Source organism: Myotis yumanensis, unplaced genomic scaffold (genome assembly GCF_028538775.1).
Source record: "Myotis yumanensis isolate MYYU_CA2020_CCGP unplaced genomic scaffold, mMyoYum1.0.hap1 SCAF_2, whole genome shotgun sequence".
Taxonomy (NCBI): Eukaryota; Metazoa; Chordata; class Mammalia; order Chiroptera; family Vespertilionidae; genus Myotis; species Myotis yumanensis.
The window spans coordinates 9,106,218-9,128,190 of record NW_027223753.1 but is presented as its reverse complement, the minus strand read 5'-3'; the positions used below and the strand labels follow the sequence as shown (position 1 = coordinate 9,128,190).

General features: G+C 48.0%; 1 long non-coding RNA gene and 1 pseudogene across 1 annotated transcript; one reads left to right on the top strand and one right to left on the bottom strand.

The window, feature by feature from the left end:
* Window positions 1-1,386: 1,386 nt before the first annotated feature.
* Window positions 1,387-3,075, bottom strand: LOC139001545 (ferritin light chain pseudogene; annotated as a pseudogene).
* Window positions 3,076-20,437: 17,362 nt separating this feature from the next.
* Window positions 20,438-21,352, top strand: LOC139001624 (uncharacterized). The gene is made up of 2 exons (XR_011470079.1): window positions 20,438-20,517; window positions 21,168-21,352. It is a non-coding gene; the product is annotated as an uncharacterized lncRNA (long non-coding RNA).
* The last annotated feature ends 621 nt before the right edge of the window (window positions 21,353-21,973 follow it).

Here is a 21,973-nt window from a genome sequence, read left to right as displayed (position 1 = left end):
CGGCCTGCACACCAGAGGGTCTCAGGTTCCATTCCAGGTCAAGGGCACATACCGGGTTGCAGGTTTGATCCCTGCCCTGTGGTCAGGGCACATGTGTGAGGCAACCAATCGATGTGAGAGAGACACAATCGATGTTTCTCTCTTTTCCCTCCCTTTCCCTTCCCTCCCATTCTCCCTAAAAACCAATGGGAAAAATATCCTCACTTCTCCTTGGGGATGAGGATTAAAAACAAACAAAAAAGCCCTGACCAGTGGTTCAGTGGTTAGAGCATCAGCCCAAGCACTGAAGGGTCCCGGGCTCGATTCCCGGTCAAGGGCATGTACCTGGGTTGCAGGTTTGCTTGCCACTCCTGGTCAGGGCCTGTATGGGAGGCAACCAGTTGATGTGTCTTCTCACATTGATGTTTCTCTCTCTCTCCCCCACCCTCTCTCCTTTCCACTGTCTTTCTGAAAAGCAATGGAAAAAATATCCTCACAAGAGGATTAACAACAACAAAAATAATAAATAAAAACTTTAAAAAAATAAAGAGAAAGTTCCTTGATCAGCCTTTACTGGTAGCTCAGTTGGTGAGATCATGATCTGGATTTGCCAATGTTGCACATTTGATATTCGTTCAAGGCACATACAGGAATCAACCAATGAATGCTTGAGTGGGTGGAACAACAAATCAATGTTTTTCTTTCTCTCTCCCCCTTCCTCTCTAAAATAAGTAAATAAATAATTTAAAAAAAATTTTTTTTAAGTTCCTAGATCAGTGCAAGAATCAGAAACTTGAAACCTTTAGGCTTCTGGAAGAACTGTTACACCCTCAGGATATGGTCTTTTTCAGCCCTGTATCTGTTCCATCATGACATGAATAATAGACGATTTCTTTGGAAAAGAATACTACTTCCTATAAAACCTGAAAATTCTGAACATGGAATTTGGTCAGTACTTGGAAGAATTTGGTCAGTAGGACAAAGAATCTAGTACAGAGATTCTCCTGGAATTGAAATAACCCTCAGTGCTCACCAGTGGTCTGAGGTGATTCAGCCAGGCATGCCGTGCATAGAGAGGCAGCAAAGCAGACTTTGTCCTGGTTTCTCAGATGTATACCTCGGTAACCACTGAGGACTTGGCAGCTTTTGTTGGACTTCCTTTAAAAATATTAGAACTATGGGCCCTGGCTGGGTAGCGCATTTGGTGAGAGCATTGTCCCGATACACCAAGGTTGCAGGTTCGATCCCCAGTCAGGGCACATACAAGAAACCAATGAATGTATAAATAAATGGCACAATAAATATCTCTCACACACAAATAAAAATTAAAAGTATATATTATTCCCCCTCAAATATATACATATACATATACATATACACACACACATATATATAAAAGTACACTAATAAAAGAGAAACATGCAAATTGGTGTCACTCCACTATGCCCACCAGCCAATCAGGATGAGTATGCAAATCAACCCAACAAAGATGACGGTTAATTTGCATGTGCAGGCACAGAGCGAAGACTGCAGGCTCCAGCCCAAGCGAAGACTGAAGACTGAAGACGACTGAAAACTGAAGAGGCTTGGCTTCTCTGCTGCAGCCAGAACGAAGGCCTGCATCCCGGGTGTCGGAGGAAAACTGGTGCCGGCAGCCAGGGGAAGGAAGGCCTATTGCACGAATCTCTTCATGCAATGGGCCTCTAGTGTATATATATTAGAACAATAATGGCAAACTGACTGCATCACAAGAAAGGTAATGCCCTGAGAGTGAAGATCCCGGATGTTTCCTTTTGACAGGTTTTTATCACGTGTCACTATCAGCCTGGTCTAGTGCCACCAATCCCCAGTGAACATCAGGTAACTAGTTTGCCTATACAGTATACTTCATTTGAAAGTGTACTTATCACCCTGGGTTCAAGCTCCACCTCTGAATCCTGTGTACTGATATAGAAGTTAAAGTGTTTTTGTTTTGTTTTTTTCCTGCAAAAAGCTTTATTGTCTCATTTGGTCCAATGCATGGGAGAGGGCTCCAGGGTGGCTAAAAGAATGACTAGTAGTTTCGGGAAGAGGCTCAGGTAAAAGCCAGAGACACCAGGGGGATGCAGAGGGGCCTCTGAGAGGCCTCTGGGCTCCAAAGGCTCCTGGTCGTGCTTGAGGGTGAGCCTTTCAAAAGAGACACTCGCCCAGCCCAGCCTGGGGGGCAGCAGCCTGCAGAGGTGAGTCAGGTGTCGCCCATCTTTTTTTTTTTCTTTTTTTTTTAATATATTTTATTGATTTTTTTACAGAGAGGAAGGAAGAGGAATAGAGAGTTAGAAACATCGATGAGAGAGTAACATCGATTCAGCTGCCTCCTGCATACTCCCTACTGGGGATGTGCCCACAACCCAGGTAAATGCCCTTGACCAGAATCGAACCTGGGACCCTTCAGTCTGCAGGCCGACACTCTATCCACTGAGCCAAACCAGTTAGGGCTCGCCCATCTTTTTGATGAGTTTCACCTCCTCATCCAGGAAGTGGTTCTCCAGGAAGTCGCAAAGATGAGGGTCTGCACAGGTAGAACCCAGGGCATGCAGCTCCAAAAGGGCCTGGTTCAGGTTCTTCTCCAAGGCCAGGGCGACTTCCATGGCATCCTGAGTTTTCCCCACTCGTCTTGGGAGGTTTCAGCACGTCCTGGAAGAGAATGTGGCCGTTACAACGTTGAGATGCTCAGCACCCTCGTGCTTCTTCTCCGCCAACTCGAGGAAGAAGTGGTCCCACACTCTCCAGAGCCACATTATCACGGTCGAAGTAGCCCAGAGAGAGGTGGGTGTAGGAGGCCCGCAGATGCAGGTTGGCCACGCGATTGACCGCAGCCTCCACCTCGGTGGAATACTTCTGACGAATTTGGGAGCTCACGGTTGTTCGGCAATAAGGAGTTAAAATAGAAAAAAAGCGTTGTGTTGGCTGGTCCAGGAGGTGGTTCTGAAGGTGGTGACTGGATGAGACGCAGGAGAATGGACGGAGGCTGGAAGAAGGGGCGTCCCTGGGTCTGTTCCGTCCAAACACCGTTGAAGCAAGAGGCAGATCCGGGACCTCCGAGTGCACTGCCAGAAGTTAAAGTTTTATCTTCAATTGTATTACTTTATTCTTTGTGGAGCAAGTGATAAAATACAGTTAGAGTATCTCATGTATTTTATCTTGAAACATTGAAACAATCTTTATTTTGAATACCAATTTGGATGAAGCCTTTCATATTATGTAGTTAAGTTTACATATTGTAATTACTCATGAAATATTGCTCTCTCCAGCTAATTTTAGACTCGTCTTTAACTTTTCCCCTTGTCTCAATACTCACTATACTTCAGTCAGTAACTCTCATACTGGTAGTGATTCCTTTGGGGATTGAGGAAGACTGTCTCCCTGGAATGGAATATGAGGTGTCCAGGAGAGCCCTGGCAGGTGTTCTCATGAGTTAGTCCGCGGCCTGCGCACAAGAGGGTTGGGGGTTTGATTCCTGGTCAAGGTCATGTACCTGGGTTCCAGGTTTGATCCCCAGTAGGGGGTGTGCAGGAGGCATCCAATCAATGATTCTCTTTCATCATTGATGTTTCTATCTCTTTCTCCCTCTCCCTTCCTCCCTGAAATCAGTAAAAATATATTAAATATATATATGTAGCTGAGGAACAAAAGACCTTTTCCTTAATAAGCCAGTTAGCTGACTTGAGATGTATTTCTGATGATATGAATGTATCAATTACCAGTGTGATGAAAATTCAACTTCCTTGAGAGGTCCAAGAATGCTACATTTTGAAAGAAAATATCTTCTCTCTTATTTGAAAAAATGTAGCACCCATTATATTGGATTTGGACAAATTGAAATTACTTATACAAATATGCTGAATGTTTATAACCATTGGTTATAGTTCTGCCTTTTGAAGAAATATAGAACCAGTTTTGTTTGTCTGTTTTTGATGAGAAGTCCTCTAAATATTTGAACTTATCTTTATGCGAAACATCCCTGGTTCGTTTTATTAAGCATTTGTTCAATATTTAATTTAACTTAACTTAATTTTTAAAAAGTATTTTTATTGATTTGAGAGAGGAAGGGAGAGGGAGAGAGAGGGGAAGAAACAGCAATGATGAGAGCGAATCATTGATTGACTGTCTCTTGCACGCTCCCTACTGAGGATCAAGCCCGCAACCCCGGCATGTGCCCTGACTTGATGCTCAACCACTGAGCAACACCGACTGGGCTGCTGAGGAGTTCTTAATGTCCCCAAATATACTGGATTATATTCATGATAAATCTACATGGTGTTCCCACATATTATAGGACTGATCTGGACCAAAGTTCTGGCTGAAAAAAAATAACTAAGAAAAACAAAACTCCATTCAGTGCATTTCCATTTTCTTAGCATTCCAGGGACTAAAGTAAGTAATAGTTAATTGCTGGAGTTCGAAAGCAATTTCTAATGTGCTGAGGTTTTATTTCTAGGAGAAACCTTTATCTTTGGACCTGGTGGAATACCTACAGGCAGTGAATCCACTCACTCATGCCATCATTTTCAAGTTTTCATCATTATCACTGGCAGTTAGATAGTACATAATTAACCGAGGTCATACAAGAGGATTCTGTGGAGCAATTTAGGATTAAATTTAGGAATTATACATTAGGAGCTCATTGGGATTCCCATAAGTGTTTTTAAGTGTTGCAGTATGGGGACGCTTAATTAGGCAACCAGCCTAGTTCCTGCTGCTACCCAGCACCGGGTCTTTGAGGACTACTTAGGAAAAATACTCAGATCAGGGAAAACCCCAGGAGTCAAGCTCAAGCTGAGGAAAGAAATTTGCTGAGTCATGCAACCCAGTCCCCTTCCTGGTAAGGCCGGAAGTGCCATATGTGTTTTTCTAATTAGGCCCACAAGACTTCTTCTAGGTGTGATTACGTGTCATAAAGCTGTTAACGTAAAAAAACTAATGACACCTGTAAAGAATTTTTGTGAGTTTATTTGAGTCAAACTGTCGACATATGCCGGGAAGCAGAACCTCAATGAATTGAGATAATGCTCCGGAGAATGGCAGGTTACATCTATATTTATACATTGCAATCAAAGGAAAGGGAAGTAGGTGGGTTACATGAAATCCATTGGTGATAGACTAGAGAGGCGGGAGAAAGCAAAGCAGGGAAACCCCTGGGATTGGATAAAAAGTAAAATGATAGACACATACTTAGGTGGGTGCAGGAACAATGAACATAACAATGAAGGAATTTGTGGTATCTGTCCTGGAACCCAGGCACATTAGATTGTGCCCCAAGGGGTCCAGAAAAAGGGAAGTTACAAGTTACCCAGACATTTCAAGGATATGTTATCATAGATGCAAAAAGACAGAGGCTCAGTAAGGTAAAGGTTGACCTTGTCAGTGAAGATACCAGCCTAGGAGGTAACTACCCACCATCACTGCTTTAGTTAAAGTTTAATTTCAGACCATCCTTTGTGATTACTTTAGGTCTCTGAGTTTGTAAGACCGCCATGCAGGCCTCCCCTGAGCGTGTCAGGTTAGCATGTGGCCCCTTTCATCCACATAACTATTGTGCCTGGGGGGATGTATGCATTCTCAGAGAAATTGCTCTACACCGGCTGATGTGAGAGTCTGCCTGTACAGGTTCCCTGCGGCCCAGTTCTAGGTCATGTTGAAGGGTTGTGCCAGCTGGTCTTAACCTACTTACTCCTCCTCGCCCCCCTCTGACTGAGTAAACAACAACAGTGGTGACACCCACAAAATATACCTGCCCTCGCAGTAACAGCAGTCCACCTTGCATCTTGCACAGAGCACCTTTTAATCTGAAGGATCTCAAAAGCCCATTGCAAACATTAATTATACTTCATAAATCACCTCATTGATACCAGGCTGCAAGCTCTACTAGCCCCATTTTATTATTAGGCACCCCAAATTGAAGAGACCGAACCCCCTTCTCCAGCCCACACAGAACAGGGACAAATCTGGGTCATGAGCACAGCTCCAGTTCACCTACTTAGGAAGGTCCCTAGCGTCTCTAGGAGAACTAATTTCCTCTCCGTGTTCTCCCAACACTCAGAGAAGAGGTGTGTGTTATTTTTTTAAGGTGTGGGTGCTTCTGTCTTAAATGCCCAGCTTCCTTTTGTTGCTGATTTGGCTTCTGTAGCTCCCATTCTAGCTAGATGTGGGGATGCTTTGGGCTTGAATTCACCTTTGGCATCCAAACAAACAAACAAAAAAATTGAAAGTATCTTACATCTACACTAGTGTTTATACAGATCATCAAAACATCAAGAGCAATTCAGGCCCGGCGCTGTCTCTCTCCGGGGCCTACCCGTCCCCATTCTCTTTCCACCAAGTGCCTTCCCTTTACCTTTCTCCTCAGTTCCAAAGGCCCTTCTTTTGCCTCTGTAATTTGTTCCTTGAGCCCATTTCTAATATGACTCACTACTTCTAGCTCAGTGACTTTCTAAATAATCTTCCTCTTATTTAAAAAAGAAAAAAAAAAAGCAATTCAGGCCCTTTATTTCTTTTTCTTTTTTTAGGACAGGACAATATGTCTATTGATTCTATTTTGGTTGTCCCTCGGATAAGAGGTTGCACTCTGGAGTCACCCTAGGCAGTGCTGCCCTCTGCAGGTGACAGATGCAGCCGCCCATACTGAAACCTAGAGGAGGCCTGTGTGTGAGAATGAGCAGAGATAAAGCATATTAAAGGACCAAGTGGTCATTGTCACGACGCACTGAGAAACTTGTTTATCTGCTTCTATGCAATAGTGTAGTGAAAAGAACACGCACAGGGCACCGCAGAGTTCTCATTCCAGCCGCTGGCTGACTGTGATCTCAGGACATTTTCTCTTTCTGCTTCAATTCCCCAACTGAATGGGAGCTAGTCCAGGCTTCAGCCAACTTTTTCTTTAAGAGGCCAGATAATACTATTTTGGCCTTGTGGGCCATATCGTCTCTATGGCAACCACTCTACTCTGCTGCTGTAACTCAAACGCAGCCACAGACAAAATGTAATAAGAGACTGTGGAGGCGTTCCAATAAAATTTTATTACAGACACTGAATTTTGAATTTCATATAGTAGTCATATGTCATGAAGCATTATTCTCCTATCAGATTTTTAAAACCATTAAAAAATGTAAAAAGCATTTTTAGCTCTCACACTATAGAAAAAAAAAAAAACAGGCAGTGAGCCAGATATGGCCTAGGGCTGAAGTTGGCGAACTTCTGGGCTAGATAATTTCAGAGAACTCTTCCAATCACCTCCAATCCCTCTCCAGCCCCCACTGGTCTCTGAGGTCCTCTACAATTTTATAAGTTGATTTAACTGTAGGTCCTTTTCATTAACTCTCCTTGGCAAACGACCCAGTCCAAGCTTATCTAGTGTGATGTGAGGGACATTAGAAGATACCTTGCCCCACTTTGGCCAGGTAGCTTGAGCATTGTCCCAAATGCAAGGTTGCGGGTTTGATCCCCAGTCAGGGCACATACAAGAATCAACCAATGAATGCATAAGTAAGTGGAACAACACATCTGATAGTCAGCTCCAAGGGAGTGCCTCAATGGGTTAAACCCACATACCTCATACCAGTCACCATACCTTGCAATGTAATTCAAATACGCACGCAATGCTTATTCCCACCACAGGACTTTGTCTTCGCTGTGTCCTCTGCCTGTAATGAATGCTTTGCCTCAAGATTTGCATATCGCCCTGGCTGGTTAGAGTGTTGGCCCTCGCACAGAAGAGTTGAGGGTTGCATTCACAGTCAAAGGCAAGGAAAAAATTAGCCTAGGGTGAGGATTAACAACAACAACAAAATTAAACAAGCAAAGGATTTGCACATGGACAACTTCTTGACATTGATCAAATCTCAAATAGTACTTCCTTAGGCTCTTTGTGACCATCAAGAACACACACCCACCATTCCCCAAAAAAAGAACACCCCCAGTACCTATATCTTTCACTTGCTTTATTTATTTATTTATTTATTTATTTATTTATTTATTTATTTTTGCCCTTGTACTCATTTCTGCCTGCAACCTCTTGTTTCCCTGTTTTTGTTCACATCTCGCACTGAAACGTAGGCTCCAGTGCCTAGAAGGTCTGGCAATAGGCACCCAGTTCAGTGAGTCTCCCAGCCTTCACTCTCTCGGCTTCGCCACCTCCCTCCCCGAGCCAGACCAGTCTCAGTGCTACCCCAATGGGGGTGCCTGGGGTAGGGTCGGGCCCCTCAGGGTGCCCAGTCACTACTTCTATCACCATGCAATATACATTTTCAGTGGTCCATTTGTTAGATGCTATATTAGAACCGTTAGGAAAACCAGAATATAATCTAGTAGTTCAAATAGAAGTGGCTGTTCTGTAGACAATCGGTTGCAAAAGGGTTGAAAAGGCTCGAGGAACAAAAGGAAGACCGAACCCAAAAGCCCACTCTTGTCACGATGCTGACGGGCCACCCGGGAGTCAGGTTTCCAACCTCAGGGGATCACTGCCCTGGAACAAAGAACAGCCCACTTCGTTGCCCCTACAACCGGCCGGTTGCGTCTTGAAGGAAGTCACTGGACTCTAACCAAGATGGTATTTTAGAATGTCTTCAGGAAAAGAAGAAATCCGCCCCAGAGATGCATCAGGAAATGGCTGTTGCATTGAATTCCTAGTGTCTGCTGATGTTGTCTGTTGCCACTTCCCACAATGTATTTTCTCTTCCCCTTCCCCCTTCCAATCCTACTCACCCGGCCAGCTCCACCTCCAAGATTCACCTCCAAGAAAGTATCCCTCTCCAGCCCCCACTGGTCTCTGAGGTCCTATAGCATTTTCTCGATGTCACTCATCTTGGCTTTTTTTTCTACACAGGTTCCTGTTGTTCACGTCTTATCTTCCTAACTAGATGGCACACTTCTCGAGGGCAGGGAGCCTTCCACCCAGAACTTCACACTAGGAAGGATCTTAGTGTTCCTCTAGTCCAACCTCTCGTCTGACGCCTGAGTCCCACTTACAGCATCTCTGACAGCTTCTGATTTGGTCACTTGAAGGCCTCCAGTTGTGGGGCTCTCCCTCCCCAGAGAAGCCTGGCTCAGCGCAAGGGGGTAAGAAGATGCTAAACACAAGGCTGCTGGATTCACGCTCCTTCTCCCTTAAGACTGAGTCAGCCCTTGGCTGGGGGTGGGATGCAGAAGAGGGAGAACACTGAGGAAGGAACAGCTTTTTGGCTGAAAATGTTGCGAAATGCTTCCAACGAGCGATGTCCAGGCTGTAATTCATGTGTTGTGACTCAGCCCAGTGTTATTTAGGGTAAGTGAGTTATAAAACTTACACTCAAATGCCTCTTTTCCCTCCCTTTGGAAAGACCCTGGAGAGTAACCATGTGGGATGACCTGCGTGCAGAGGGCCAGGCAGACATCCATGGAGCAAGCATTTGACAGGAGCTTTGCAGCTTACAAAGCCCTTTCCAATATCCAGCTCATTAGAACTTTTTGACAGGAGCAGCATTACCCTAACTTCGTAAAAGAGGACACTGAGACTTGCAGTGAGGTCTGAGGGCAGCAGACCCAGCGCTCAAACTCACGTCTTTAGGGTTCAAAAAGTCTAGTGTTTTGTCCATTTTCACTAACGTAGACAGCCATTCACCTAAAAATAATAAAATAATAGTAATAATAATTCACCACTAGAGTTCTCCCTGCTATATTAGTTTCAAGGACTGAATGTGTCCCTGGAGAAAGAATCAGGGTCAACAAGTAGGGATGGATGCAATTCCCTACCAGCGGTCGGCAAACTGCGGCTCGCGAGCCCCATGCGGCTCTTTGGCCCCTTGAGTGTGGCTCTTCCACAAAATACCAGCTCTTCCACAAAATGCTGACTTCTGCGCATGGGCCACAAAGTTTCAATCGCACTGTACATGCGCGCCCGCACGTGGTATTTTGTGAGATAAGACCCATTGCAAGTCTTCCAGATACTAAGCAATCCAGAAAAAAAGCAATCCAGATACTCAGTATGAAAGCAAAACTCAGAAAAAATATGGGTAACTGTTATGAGCTCAGTGTAAAGAAGGGTATGTTAAGCACAGGCCGGTGGGTTCAGTGGTTAGAGCATCTCGGGTTTGATTTCTGGTCAAGGGCATGTACCTGGGTTGCAGGTTCGATCCCGGCCCCAGCTGGGGCACGTTCGGGAGGCAACCAATTGATGTGTCTCTCTCACCTAGATGTTTCTTTCAATGGCTGCAGGTCCCAGGCAGGAATGAAAGACATCCATCAGATGACCCTAATCTTGCATCCCATTTCCAGGCCACACAGCCTGTGGTCTATCATGCACGAATATTTTTATAATTCCTACAATCTTGTGACTACGCTTAATTGCATTGTGATTTGTATGTGTCTTAAAAGGGTTCATGTGTTTAATGAAGCATTTAAAATGTACTGATAGTCCTGGCCGGTTTGGCTCAGTGGATAGAATGTTGGCCTGCAGACTGAAGGGTCCCAGGTTTGATTCCGGTCAAGGGCACGTGCCTGGGTTGCAGGCTTGATCCCCAGTAGGGGGCAGGCAGGAGGCAACTGACCAATGATTCTCTCTCATCATTGATGTTTCTATCTCTCTCTCCCTCTCCCTTCCTCTCTGAAATAAAATAAATATAATGTACTATGATTTTTACAAACCTATTTTAGCCTTGCTTCATTTGGTATTGTCCTGGGAACCCCAGGATGGAAGCATTCCCGGGCCCTCTTCGTCTCTATAGGACCCTCATTCGGAGGCACTTGTCTCTTTTAAATTGTGACTATCAGTGTCAATTTTTTGAAGGCAGGAGGCAGTCCTAATGTTCTGGCCACAGCTGCACCGATATTCGTCGGGGAGATCACTGTCAAAGGAGGTCACCACCGTGCCTGCAGCCTGCGTGAGATAATGAGGCAGGTATGTCACCTAACAGAGAGAGCCGGACTTGGGACTTGGGTCTTATTTCGCCACAATGCTCAGAGAACACCCCCAGCTCCCCACTCAGGGGTTTTGTTTCTCCTGTCCTGAATGTATGGCCCATGAGCCAGAGACCCCAGCATCCAGAGACAAACTCACATGCTGGGAAGTGACAGACTGAACTGAGGGACAAGCCTCTGGTATTATTATTATTAAGGAACCAGCATAGAGTTGGGCATTTATGAAAAATATTTTTAAATTATTTTTATTCTGCAGTTCACTTTTAAAAAAATATATATATATATTAAATATATTTTATTGGTTTTTTACAGAGAGGAAGGGAGAGGGATAGAGAATTAGAAACATTGATGAGAGAGAAAGATCCATCAGCTGCCTCCTGCACACCCCCCACTGGGGATGTGCCCGCAACCAAGGTACATACCCTTGACCGGAATCGAACCTGGGACCCCCCAGTCCGCAGGCCGACGCTCTATCCACTGAGCCAAACCTGTCAGGCTTAAATATATATTTTTATTTATTTCAGAGAGGAAGAGAGAAGGAGAGAAAGATAGAAACATCAATGATGAGAGAGAATCATTGATCGGCTGCCTCCCGCATGCCCTGCACCGGGGATTGAGCCTGCAACCTAGGCATGTGCCCTTGACTGGAATCAAACCTGGGACCCTTCAGTCCATAGGCTGACGCTCTTTCCACTGAGTCAAACTGGCTAGGGCTACAAAAAATATTTTAAAATTTATTGACTGATTTTAGAGAGGAAGGGAGAGAAACATTGATTTGTTGTCTGCTTATTTATGCATTCATTGGTTGATTCTTTTTTAAAAATATGTATTTTTTTTTATTGATTTCAGAAAGGGAGAGGGAAAGAGAGATAGAAACATCAATGTTGAAAGAGAATCATTGATCGGCTGCCTCCTGCACACCCCACCCTGGGGATCAAGCTTGCAACCCAGGCATGTGCCCTGACTGGGAATCAAATCATGACTTCCTGCTTCATAGGTCAATGCTCAACCACTGAGCCACACCAGCCAGGCCATTGGTTGATTCTTGTATGTGCCCTGAATGGGGATCAAACCTGAAACCTTGGTATATCTCTAACCAACCGAGCTACCCGGCCAGGGCTAGAGTTGGGCATTTGGTCTCTAAAGCAGATCACCTATTTTCCACTTCCGGTCGCAGTTGTCAGATACTGTTTCCACTGCTCACGTGTCGTGGTAGGAGAAGAAAAGACTAAGTGGGCTCAGCCAGGTGCAGTGGCACCTGGACTGTGGGCCAGAGGGAGGCTGCAGCTGGCCGCTCTGTGTTGTAAGCCAGCCAGCATGCACATTGCCCTCCTGTTGTCTTCGTTTCATTTAAACAAATACACGTTTGTCTCGGTCCCTTCAGGCTGCTATTACAAAATACCGTAGACTGGGTGGCTTATAAACAAATAAAGCTATTTTCTCATAGTTCTGGACACTGAGAAATCCAAGATCAAGTCTTTGGCAGATTCGCTGCCTGACCAGGGTCCTCTTCCTGGTTCACAGGCAGATGTCTCTTTGCCATGTCCTCACCTGGTGGAAGGGGTGAGGGAGCTCTCTGACATCTGTTTTAAAAGAGCAGAATCCCAATCCTGAGAGCTCCGCCCTCATGACTCATCACTTCCCAAAGGCCCCACCTCCAAGTACCATCACCTTGGAGGTTAGGATTTCAACATAGGAATTGGGGACATAAACATTCAGTCCATTGCAATGTTCACTGTAAAACATTTAAAACGTATTTTAAAGTGGGCAAATGGTCATCTCCAATTCTTTCTGCCTCTATAAGTGGTGCTGAAATAAACATCCTTTTATACCCATCCTTGCATACATCAAAAGGAATCTGGATGATTAAACCACATTTATTTTTTTGTCCTGGCTGGGAAGCTCAATTGGGTAGAGTGTCATCCCGATACCCTAAGGTTTCAGGTTTAGTCCCTGGTCAGGGCATATACAAGAATCAGCCAATGCCTGGCCGGTGTGGCTCAGTTGGTTGAGTGCCATCCTGTGCACCAAAAAGTTGCTGGTTTGATTCTAGGTCAGGACACATACCTGGGTTGCAGGTTCAGTCCCAGGTTGGGGACACACCTATGGAAGGCAACTGATCGCTGTTTCTCTCTCACATTCATGTTTTTGTTGGTGTTTTTTTTCCCCTCTCTCCCTTCCCCTCTAAAATCAATAAAAATATATTTTTTAAAAAATCAACCAATGAATACATAAGTAGAACCACAACTTGATGTTTCTCTCTAAACTCAATTTAAAATGTTTAAAGCATTTATTTTTATTATTTCTAAAGAAATGCATGCACATAGTAAAAAAGTCAGAATGACACAATGAAAAATGGGAATCACTACACCCGATCAGCAGTCCCAATGCCCGAGTTAATAACTCTTCTCTACCTGCATTCCAACATTTTAAACAGAAACAGAATCAATCCATGTATATGCCATTCTGCAACTTGCTTTTTCACTCGCGATCTCAGCATATTTGGGTCCACTCTTTCAAATATGTGCTCTCAGGAGATAAGGACCCAGCAATGGTCTTGCCTTCAAAGGATTTACATGCAGGTGGAGGAGACAGACATATAGAGGAGAAACAAATCAACAACTAGTAATGAAAACCAAGAAAGAAATGGCAGGTGACCAAAGTTCACAGGAAGGCGGCGTGTTTGGCTTTCTGTCATCTTTTAGTAATTCCAAGGCTTGCCATGGGGTTTCCAGCTTTTCTCTGTCATAAATGATGCTCCGAGGAACATCTTAGTCATCTTCGTAAATTTGCATGTCTACAGGAGCAGACCTTAGGGCTTTGATATCTGACACCCTTTTTCCACCTGGGCTAGCAGCTGTTGCCATGGCCACGGCTGAGGGGTGGCTCCCCTGAGCAGCAGGGGCTCCAGGAGTCAGACTGGAGAGCACCCCACAACACTGCCATTTGCAACAGAAGGACAACCTTCTCACCTCACAGGACTATTGAAAGGAGTAAGTGACCCTGTTTCTCCTCACATGCTTCGTTCATCTACTCATCAAACAACTATGAGAGATCCATCCACATACATCCAAGAGGGTCAGATTTCCCTCATAAGAACTGGGGGCCCCCTGGGTAGGAAAGCTGGAGCCACCAGCAGCATTGACGCAGGCCGCGGGGCAGCTGTTAGAATCACAGAATCTCAGGGCCCACTGCAGTCCTATTTGATTCAATATTTGCATATTAACAAGGTGCCCAGGATTCTGTGTGCACATATTAGGCGGAGAGAGAGAGATAAATGGCCCATGGAGTTTAATAAATAGCGATTCATCTCTATTAGGGATCGGAGAGGGTGTGACCTAAAGCATTCTGGGTTTAATTTGGCCTTGTTGCCTAGAGACTACCAATACTATGGTATTTATCCTTCAGGGAGAGAAGACAAGATCATGTCTTTAATCTGCCTCTCTAAGCAGGTGTGGAACCCACCTGCCTCCAGAGCCTGAGCTGTCAGGGCTGGGAGGGGCCCGAGTGGTCTTCATTCCAGCTCAGCCCTCAGCGGCTGCCCTGCCCACCCGGTCCATCTCCACTCACAGGTGGGGCTCTGAGAAGGGTGGTAATTTGCTTAAAGTCACATACCAACCAGGTGCTGGCCTCCTCCGTCCCCGGCTCCCAGCTGGTCCTTATCTCTTCCCTATCTCAAAATCTGGGCCATTATTTTTTTCTATAGATTCTGCTGATCTTTTCAGAAAAATTATTTATTAGAAAATGGGTGTACAGTAAAATAAGTATGTGCTAATTATAAAAAAATTCATTCCAATTCATAACAATGTAAATATTGACCCAACAATTCCACTCTTAAGACATAACCAAGAGAAATAATATGTCCACACAAAAACCTGAACATGAGCGTATACAGCAGCATTCCTCACAATAGCCCCCAAATGGAAACCACCCAGGGCCCCTCAGCTGACAAACGGATAAGCAAAATGCGGTAGGTTCAGACAATGGGATAGAATTCAATGATGAAGAGGAATGGAGAGCTGACACAAGCCACAGCCTGGAGGAACCTTGAAAAGGCATTAGGGGAAAGAAGCCAGCCACAGAAGACCAGGTATTGTATGACTCCATTTCTAAAAATGTCCAGAATAGGCAAATCCATAGAAACAGGAAGTACATTAGCGGTTGCCAGGGGCAGAGGGGGAGGGGAACTGGGGAGTGACGCTCATGGGTTTAGAGTTTCTGTTTGAGTCAATAAAAAATGTCCTAAAATTAGATAAAGTGATGACTGTACAACTCTATGAATTTACCAAAAACTACTGGTAAAAAAAAAAAAAAAATTAAAGGCTGAATTTTGTGGTATGCGAATTATATCTCCTTAAAGTTACTTTTTTAAAAAGAAAGAAAATAAAACATCCTTTAAGTCCTCCTACCCCAGACTTCCCATGTAGCCATTCATTACTCCATGAATATTCACTGAGGGCCTACGTGTAGCCCATCCACTGGGGACACAAGCAACATGGAACAAACAACTCACATCCTAAGCGCAATGGCACCCCAATATTCAGAGCCCCACGACCAGTGCCTGCACCGCCTGACCTCTGACCCTCACCTCCTTCTTTCCCTCCAGCAATCACGGGCGCTGCTGTCGCTGTCCCTCAGCCCCTCATTCCTCACCGCCCTTCCACTCAGTCGCTCGCCGCTGCCACAGCCCTCCTCGCACCTCGCATCCCCGATCTCACCTGACAAAACCCCCACACGGGTCAGAGCCAGCTCTCCCCCTGCTCTGCACGTGCACCTGGGTGGCCGAACGTGGCTGGAGAAAAACACTCCACCTTGCCCACCGTCTCACTTTAAACTCACGACATGCGTCTCGAGTGGGTCCTTAATGCTGCCCGATGTCCTGGTCATGGTCCTTCACTCTCCCCAGGTGGCACGCCCTTCTCCTCTCTATAAAATGGGACAGTAACGTTTCTGCACGCTGGGGCTGTTGGCTGCATTAGCACTGGGCACACAGCAGGCCCTCAACCACTGATAGTCACTGGGATTATCACCTCTGGTCCTCAGTCCAGGGCCCCCTGGTGGCCCGGTCTCCGAGGAGACCCATCCTGCGGTCAATGATTTTGCCCACTGGCTGGGCAGCCCTGGGTTCTTTGCCATATTGGGTGCGGAGGGGACGTGGCACAGGGCAGCGAAACGCATGGCCACGCTCAGTGGTAAGACAGGGAAGCTTATGACTTCCTGCAGCCGATGTCCCGAGTGATGAGCCGAGCCTGAGTCAGAGCACAGGGCCCAAACGGAAAGTTACCAGGGCCTCCGAGAGGGAGGGTGGAGGCTCGTGGGGTGCAGCCAGCCAGCATGGCAGTCTGAGCAGAGCAGGGTGGCTGCCCCCAGGAATCCAGGCTGCACCTCCCTCGGGGAGCCGAGATCAAAGCCCAGAGGAAGGAGGAAGCGTGAGCCCAGTGACTCACTTCTTCCATCTGGGGCGAGTCACCTCTCACCCCTGCAGGCAGCCTGCCGCCTGCCTCCGCACCAGGCGGGACCATCCGACCTGGGCAGTCTATTCATAACCCTGACCTGATTCACCCGCCCGCCACCTCCGTGTAGACCTGCTGAGATGTTTGCAGGTGGCCCAGCCTACAAGTAGGTCTTGGAAAAGGAGAGAGAGTGGCAGGGGTGGGAAAAGCCCTGCTCTGAAGGCAGGACACCTGGGTCATGGTTACTAACCGCTGTGTGAGCCTGGCAGGTCTCACACCCCCTCTGGGCTCCAGTCTCCACTTCTCCAAGAACGGGCAGCCCGAGTCCGCGTCCTCCTGGCTCCTCGGCTCTGGAATTCTACCAGGGCTTGGGGGTCCTCGCCTTGCATTGCCCTCTGGGAAACAGCCCTACAGCCTAAGAGGCCCTGGATGGTTTGCTGCTGCCACACCTGCACCTCATCCCTGGTGATTCCCGCAACCCCAGCAGCATTCAGCGGTGCCCACTCCGGCTCCGAGCGCACAGCCCAGCTCTCCACGTGGTGCTTCAGCCCGGGCTGAGCTGAGCGCTGTCCTCCTTGGGGCCCAGCTCAGACGTCACCTTCCCCACTGCCTTCCTGTTCCGACCTGCCAGCCGGGTGCGCCCCCCAGCAGAGGCCGTTTCGTTCCTCTTCCTCCTTCAACCGAGCTCTGGGCCACGGGCAGCGACTGGCACACAGAAGGGGTCAATAAATATGTTATGAATGAATGACGAAGTGGAAGCTCCCAGGCAAGCTGGAGCGAGCCATGGTTTGCTTCCCCCACAGTGGGCCCTGGTGGGAGGCCACCCCCGAGCTCTGCCCTCCGGAGGAGGGGGTGCTGGTGGGAGGGGCGTAGATTTCCGAGGAGGTTCCAGCTGGGCTCCAGCCATGCCACAGCCCCAGGCTGCCTGGCCCATGACTCACAGGCCCCAGACAGCTTTCCTAACCCTCGCTGGCCTCCGCCAAACTGCCTGCTGGCCCCGGTCCTTCAGGCTGATGCCTCTCCGGTTTCTCTCCAGCTGGGCCAGGCTCTCCCTATCGGCTTGAAGCGTCCATCTGCTTAAAGGGCCAGCTCCAGATTCCTGGGCTGTATTATGTCTTCCCCAGAATCCTTTCTCTGTTTACTGAGGGGAGAAAAGTTGCCAGCTACCCTGGCTAAAAGTCATCCTGATTTTCTGAGACCCTTCACCCCCCACCTCCTATTTGGCATTTGTCTAGGGGTTGCGGGGGTGGAGGGGAGCCCCAGCACTTCCCCCACCCCAGCATTCCCATGCTCAGGAGGCCCCAGGGTTAGGGAACACCAGCCCCAAAGCTCTGGGTTCCACTGGCAGCCTGACCTTGGCCATCGGGGCCACCAGGGGCTTGCTCCAGTCCCGGGAACAGCCAGGAACCCGCAGAAACTGGCTGGGTCCCGCATCTCCCCTTCTCTGCCCTCTCCTCTACCCCGTGGACCCCCTCCCCCGGTTCCAGACATTTTCTCTCCCGCATCCCAGTTTGCAGATAAGTATCTGGTGGCCTCCTCTAGTCCTGTGTGTTCGAATCAGTGAGAGACGGCGTCTCCTGGAGATCACAGGCTCGCCCCTTGATCCCGTTACTTTTTATTAAAATAAACTTTTAATTTTGGAATAGTTTTAGATTTACAGAAACGTTGCAAAAGGTCACACAGTTTCCAAACACCCTTTCGCAGTTCCCCTTCTGTGACATCTTACATAAGGACACAGAAACCCCACAGCTGCATTGAGTCAGAAGCTGTTGAATCTCTTTCCATGTGTTGATAATGGTAATTATCTCAGATGAAGGGAAGAGCCTGGGAGGTGAGTGCCTTGCCATAGGCGAGGGCCAGAGGCACGAGGGGTGTGACCTCGAGCCCCAGTCTCCCAGCCTGAAGGGTGGATCAGAAGTAATTTCTTCAAGGACTACATGAGATCACGTCTATGGGCATCTCCCTGCCCCGAAGTGGCCGCTGTGGTCATTGCTGTCGGCATCATCATAACTAAGGAGCCCAGATCGCTTAAGAGTTATGTTTGAATAAGTCCCCACCACTCCCCGTCGGGCATCTTCGCTGGGGAGCAGGACGGGCCATTACAGACCTTGCTCTGACCAGGCCCTGAAGACTGAGCGTTAGGAATCCCAGGGTGCAGTCCCACTGTGGCCACTGGCTGTGGGCAAGTCATAGCCTCTCCCTGAGCCCCCGTCTCCTCACCTGCAAGATGGGGGTGATCAGAGCCTCCCACGCAGAGGTGCTGGGAGGATTCCCGGGGACGAGCACGGAGAAGCCGGGACCAGCCCCCAGCAGCTGTGAGTGTGGCCCTCGTGCCCTCTGAGGGGCAGGCAGATCACCGCCTGGGCCTCCCGGGCAGGCAGCCTGGTTACCTGAACGGGCAAGCTACCCAACCCTGCTGAAACCTGCTTCTTGTCAGGAAGAATCAATCATCGGACCGCTCTAGCCTCACCCCACACAAGAACTCAGGAAATAAAAGTCAGTTTCTACTGTCCTCAGGCCTAAAGGGTTGTCTGAAGGTCAAGTAGCTGGTTACACGCTCAATCAGAGAGAGCGCCTATGTGCTAAGACCTGTGGCTCCCCCTCCCCCTCATTCAGAGACTGTTTGGGGGGGAAGAAGGAGGCGCTGCTACCTGCCTACTGCTTTTTTCTTTTTAATATATTTTTATTGATTTCAGAGAGGAAGGGAGAGAGAGAGATAGAAACATCAATGATGAAAGAGAACCATTGATTGGCTGCCTTCCGCTCGCCCCACAACTGGGGATCGAGCCCACAACCTGGGAATCGAATCGTGACCTCCTGGTTCATAGGTCTACACTCAAACCACTGAGCCACAGAGACCGGGCTGTCTGCTGCTTCTCCAGGCTCCTAAACACCACCTCTTCTGGCCTAAAGGAGCCACCCATACACATCCGGTGAAGGAAGCATTTTTCACAAAGAGGTAAAACCATGACTCCCATACAGACATACAATCAACACGTGTTACACATTTCCTTTTGCTCCCGAGACAGGGGTGGGGAACGTCCGGCCCGAGGGCCACATAAGGCCCTCAAAATCATTTGGTCTGGCCCTGCCAAGGCCACCACAGGCGGGACTTGAAAGTCAATAAATCTAGGAGCTTTTTTTCATAGCAACAAACATGAACATTAAGTGAATGATGTTAAGAGGACGATGTTATAAGTGTCCAAATGGTCCCTGGCAGTAGAAAGTCCCCCACCCCTGTCCCAGGGGAACGGGGTGGACATGTTATGAATGACTAGCTCCAAAGGGCGACAGAAGAACACGCCGTGTACAGGTCAGGAATATCGAAATGAACGTGCAAATGGGTCGAAAGTGATTCCCCCACAAGGGGCTGAGGACTGCTTCCCAGACGGGACAGAACTGACCAGAGGCCCGCAGTTTATATCGTTACATGGCTCAGAGGCAGCGCCAGGCTGGGCTCCAACGCCCAGGAAGGTCTGCTGTGGACCGTGTAGTTTTCCGCTGACGTGCACGCTTCCTTGGCAGCAGGAAGGCCACCAAGAGGGTGCACTCCGTGGTCTCTAACCTGCTGACCGCTCACGAGATCAGGATGACTCACTCTGGGTACAAAGTCCTTTCCGAAGGAATTGGGGAAGTTCATCTCACGGGCAAGCGGGAGGCCTACAGCCCAAAAGCATCAGCATTTAAGAAGGAGGGTGCTAGGCAGTTATGATGTTTTTTCAGCTGGATGTTGGCATCTGGAACATTCCAGAAGGTATGTGTTTGTGACCTGAGTTGGTGGCAGAGGCCTGTAGTTTTCACTGCGCAGCCCTGGGCAGTTACACCACTTCTCTGCTGTGCCCTGTCCCTGTCTCTGAATCGGGGTAGTAATGGTACCTACATCATAGATTGTGAATATGTTTAATGAGCAGCTATTCACCTTATGAGAAGTGTATTTTACATTGATCAGACTAACCACATTTCTTTGACAATGTGGTCACTGGGATATTTTCAGATCAGCCCAGCCTCCTCCTGTCCCCTGTGGGCTCCCCATGAAGTCCTCATTTCCATCCCCTGTGTTGTTCCTAGCAGTGTGGGGAGCAGCATTCAGCTGCCATGGACAGGCTGGCACATGCTGTCCTGAACTACACCTTCGAACACCTGGGTGTGGCCTCAGGTAAGGGGGCCCTGGGCAGGGGTGACAGACCAACACAGGCCTCCCTCCAAGAGGGTGTATTCTGGTTGCAGCAAGGCCACAGTTTTCCAGTTTGTTTTCTTCTCTCATCCTCATGGCAATCACGCACAGTAGGCGGGCAGGAAGTATTCCCTTCTTGCATCTGGAGAAGCATGCCCAGTTCGCTAGCCCATGCTGCCCTCTAGTGGCTGTGCGCGGTAGTCCAGGAGAGCCGGCAACACCTCCCAGGGTTTGCGGGCTGCATGGCCAGCCTCCCTGGGACCCCAGTCAGGGGTACCTGTCTCCCCTCTCAGGACTCCTACATCACTTTATCAGCCCCTCTCTGTCCCTGAGCATTAAATATACATATTTAATTGTCGTAAAATATACATAACAAAATGTGGCCTCGTGACCATTTTTAAGTGGCATTAGATTCACACTATTGTGCAACCAGCTCCCCATTCACCTCTAAACTGTTAATCGTGCCAATTGAAACTCTGTACTCCTTAAACAACTCCCCATCCCACCTTCCGAAGGGGTCTCCACACAGGACCTTCTACTTTCTGTCTCTATGAATGTGACGACCCCTGATGCCTTATCTAAGTGGAATCATACAGCACTTCTTTTTGTGACTGGCTTATTTCTCACTGCAGAAACCCTCCTAGAAGTGTCCCCTCTATGAAGTCGTGTATAAGTGTGCGGCCTGGAAGACAAAAGCACCCCCCAGATATCATCCAGACAACATCCCTCCAAAACAGTGGTTCTCAACCTTCTGGCCCTTTCAATACAGTGCCTCATGTTGTGACCCAACCATAAAATTATTTTCGTTGCTACTTCATAACTGTCATGTTGCTACTGTTATGAATCGTCATGTAAATATCTGATATGCAGGATGGTCTTAGGCGACCCCTGTGAAAGGGTCGTTCGACCCCCAAGGGGGTCGCGACCCACAGGTTGGGAACCGCTGCTCCGAAACAACCAACCAGACACAGGCTGGGCCATGAGGAATCAGCACAAGGGTACAATTTCACGGGGGGAAAAACTAAGCCAGTGGCCCTGACAGCAGGGAGCTGGCCTGGCCCTCAGAGTCGGGCCTTGGTGGGCTCTAACCTCACAGCTCACTGTGGCCACCTCTGGGCCCACTGCAAAAATGACCAGCACCCCATCTTCCGAGCACTGCTGCCTCCCCACCAAGCACAGCTGTAGGGCCACACCCTCGATATAGAAAAAAGCTTCTCAATCACAGCATTACCCCTGCTTCCTCGATATAGAAAAAAGCTTCTCAATCACAGCATTACCCCTGCTTCCGGAGAGCACACACTCGGAGCAAACCCCCACTTCCTTAACTCCTCTCCCAATTCCTCAGCACCTGCCCAAGTCCTGTGAGTCCCTCCTAAGCAAGCACAATGAACCCCACTTTGTTGCCTGGGGCATGTCTCTCATGGATGGGCCGCAACAG